The sequence below is a fragment of the Narcine bancroftii genome, chromosome 3 (genome assembly GCF_036971445.1).
Source record: "Narcine bancroftii isolate sNarBan1 chromosome 3, sNarBan1.hap1, whole genome shotgun sequence".
NCBI lineage: Eukaryota > Metazoa > Chordata > Chondrichthyes > Torpediniformes > Narcinidae > Narcine > Narcine bancroftii.
Window position 1 is genome coordinate 61322516 of NC_091471.1, and position 4346 is coordinate 61326861.

Here is a 4346-nt window from a genome sequence, read left to right on the forward strand (position 1 = left end):
ATGGCTTGGTTCAGCATCATGCTGAAGAAGATTGAAAAGAGGGTTGGTGTGAGAACTCAGCCTTGCTTCACGCCATTGTTAATGGAGAAGGGTTCAGAGAGCTCATTGCTGTATCTCCTCTGACTTCTCATGGAGCCTACCCCCCTGACCTTCAATGGGTCCAATTTTATCCCTCACTATTCTTTTAACATACCTATAGAAACCCTTTGGATTTATTTTTACTTTTCCTGCCAAAGGAGCTTCATATCTCCTTTTAGCCTTTCTAATTTAAAAAAAAATGTTTTACACTCCTTACATTCCTCAAGCAGTTCATCCATTCCCTGCTATTTACACCTGTTGTACACATCCCTCTCACCCTGAACCAAGTTCCCAATATCTTTTGAAAACCAAGACTCCCTACAGTTTCTAACCTTTCCTTTAATCCTCACGGGAACGAACCAACTCTGTGCTCTCAAAATTTCCTCTTTGAATATCTTCCATTTATCTGCTACATCCTTCCCTGAAAATAATTTATCCCAATCTACACCCTCCAAATCTTTACTCATCCCTTCAAAATTTGCTTTCTTCCGATCAAGAATCTCAACCTTTGGCCCATCTCTATTATTTTCCATTACTAACTTAAAACTAATAGTATTGTGATCACTAGACCCAATATTATAAATATATGATATTAATCCTCCATGGGAAAATTGCAAATCAAAAAATGCATCAAGAATATTCAACAGAAGTTCAAGGAAAATCAGAATGTTTGGACTGAACGAAAAGCTTAATTTGTAAACATCTAGAAAAGTATCCATTAGAAAGATTAAAATTTGCTGTTAGTTGTTCAAAAGAAGCAAAATTATCTTGAAAAAGATCTTTAAAACTTTTAATGCCTAATCTATACCATTACTTAAACCCTGTATCTAACAAAGATGGCTGGAAAAAATCTCAATTTAATGCAGACCCTTCTGTCTACCCTGAGAGTTCTCATCAGTAATTCTCATCCCTCTCGATGCTGATTACATGCAGGCACTTGCAAAGCTGCATGATTGTCAGTAAACAAGAGAGATGGCCCAGCCTGAAGCACTATGAATCTTGGTTGGCAACGCTAATCAGGCCTGTGTCAAGAAAACCCTGCTCACCAGAATGCAACCTGCTGCATCAGAGATCCCAGCAGACTTGATCACTGCTATACCAAGATAAGGAAGGCCTACCATTCTTTCCCATGGCCACACTTTAGCAAGTCTGATCACCTGGCTGTGCTCCTTCTGCCTTCATACAGAGAGAGCCTAAAAAGAGAGACTCTGGAGTTCAGGACAGCTAGAAGATGGTCACAGGTGGCTGAAGGATTCCTTGAATCAGCTAGTCGATCATCCCACCAGCAGTTTTTGACTAGATGATGTGTAATGAACCTGAAGTGATTAAGGATTTAAAGGTTGTGGAGCCCTTAGGAAGTAGTGATCACAACATGATAGAGTTCAGCTTCCAACTTGAAAGGGAAATAATGATATCAGGTGTGTCAATATTTCAGTGGAATGGAGGGAATTACAGTGGTATGAGAGAGGAAATGGCCCAAGTTGACTGGAAAAGTAAGCTAGGTGAGGGGGGGGGGGGGGTGGGTGGGCAGCAGAACAAAATGGGTTGATATTTCTGCAAGAAATAAAGAAAGCACAGGATAGATATATTCCAAGGAACAGGAAAATTATGAATGGTAAAATGACGCAGATGTGGCTAACAAGAGAGGTTAAAGCTAAAACAAAAGCAAAAGGGCATACAGAGTAGAAAAAATTACTGGGAAATTTTTAAAAAACTTACAGAGAGAGACAAAGAAAGTCATTAGGAAAGAAAAGATGAATTATGAAAGGAAATTGGCAAATAAAATACAGTTTCTTCAAATATATAAAAGTAAAAGAGAGACAAGGGTAGATATAGGGGCGATTGAAAATGAAGCTGGAGAAATTATAATGGGTGAGAAGGAGATGGCAGAGGAACTAAATGGATATTTTGCATCACTCTTCACTATGGAGGATATTAGCACTATTCATGATATTCAAAGGTCTCCGGGAATAGAATTAAGTACAGTCAAGATTACAAGAGAGATAGTGCTTAGTAAGCTGAATGGTCTAAAAGTAGGTAAGTCTCTAGGACCAGATGAGGTGCACCCACTGAAGGAGGCGGCCTTGGAGATTGTAGTGACATTGCAATTGATTTTCCAGAAATCAATAGACTCAGGCATGGTTCCCGAGGAATGGAAGGTTGCAAATGTAGTTCCACTGTTTAAGAAAGGAAGGAGGGAGAAAAAAGGAAATTATAAGCCTATTATACTGACTTTGGTAGTTGGAAAGATATTGGAATCGATCCTCAAGGATGAGGTTATGGAATACTTCAAGGTGCATGGCATGATAGGTCCAAGTCAGAATGGTTTCATGAAGGGAAGATCCTGCCTGACCAAACTAATGGAATTTTTTGAGGGGAAATCTCAAGTAGTATGAATAAGGGAGAGGCTGTGGATGTTGTGTATTTGGATTTTCTAAAGGCCTTTGATAAGGTGCCGCATAAGAAGCTGGTTAATAAGATGAGAGCACATGGAATTACCAGAAAAATAATAGATTGGCTAGAACATTGGCTGATAGGCAGGAAGCAAAGGGTGGGAATAAAGGGATCCTATTCTGGTTGGTTACCTGTTACTAGTGGTGTTCTGCAAGGGCCTGTGTTGGGGCTGCTTCTTTTTACATTAATATATTTTATGGTTATATGTTATATAACCATATGACATGAAATAAGGTGGTCGAGTATGAAGTGCAGAAGAAATCGAAAGCTTACAGAGAGACTGAGGGGATCTCATAGAAATATTTTGAATAATGAATGGATTGGACAGAGTGAATGTAAATAAGACCTGTTGGGTGATTCCAAGACAAGAGGGCACGGTCTTCGAATTAAAAAGTACCAATTTACAACAGAAATTTCTTCAGCTAGAGGGTAGTGGATTTATGGAATTCATTGCCACATGCAGCTGTGGAGGCCGGATCATTGGGGGAATTTAAAGAGGAAATTGATAGGTATCTAATTAGTCAGGGTATCAAGGGATATGAGGACAAGGCTGGAACTTGGAACTAGATGCGAAAACAGTTTAGCTCAGGGAGGTTTCACGGAGCAGACTTGATGAGCCAAATGGCCTGCTTGTTTCCTTTTCTTGTGATCTTGTGATTGGGCAGTGTTCAAGGACTCAGCATGCTGAGTATCTGAACGAGAACACCGAGGCTTTCACATATTTTATCAAAACAGCTATAGGTAAGTTGTCCCCACCAAATTGTTCAGGGGTTTTTCCAACCAGAAACCATGGATGAACAAATGAAATCTGAAACCTGCTGAGAGCCAAATCACAGGTATTTAAGTCCAGAGGTCCAGATCAGTATAGCAGGAATGACCTGGAGAAAGCTATCTCCCGGGCGAAGTGGAGATTCTGGATGAAATTGGAAACGAGGGACAGCCAACAGTTGTGGCAGGGCCTAAATCCCATAACCTGTTACAAAACCAAATCTGGTAAAGTAACAGACAGCAAAGCTTCTGTCCCAGAGGAACTCAATGCCTTCTATGCCTGATTTGACAACTATAACAGTGAAGAACCACCCCTCCACACCCCCATGTCTCCTGATGGTCCCATCCTGTCCTTTCCTGAAGATGACGTGCAGGAGAGTGAATTCAAGGAAAGCATCTGGCCCAGATGGAGTACCTGGCCGAGTATTAAAAATCTGTGCTGACCAACTTACCAATGTATTCACAGATAGCTTCAATATCTCACTCCAGCAGGGTATGTTACCTTCCTGTTTCAAACAAGTGTCAATCATACTGGTGCCCAAGAAGAGTGTACTAACCTTCCTTAATGACAATCAACCAGTGGCATTCTCATCAACAGTGATGAAGGATATCAGCTCCTACTGAGCAGTGAAATAGATATGTTCCAGTTTGCCTATCGTAGTAACAGGTCTATGGCGGATGCCATCTCACTGCTCTACACAAAGCCCTGCAACACCTGGACAGCAAAGCTGCATACATCAGGATGATCTTTATTAACAACAGTTCAGTTCAGCATTTAACACCATCAAAACTGATCAGCAAACTCCAAGTCCTGGAAGTTAACACTCCACTGTGTTATTGGATCATGGATTTCCCAACCTCCAAACCACAATCAGTGGAGATTGGAAAGAACTTCTCCTTCACAATCTCCATCAGAACTGGGGCACCACAGGATTGTGTTCTTAGCCCCCTGCTCTACTCACTTTACACCTATGACTGTGTGGCTCGGTGCTACAGTAACACCATCTACAAATTTGCTTATGAAACCACAGTAGTGGGTTGTATAA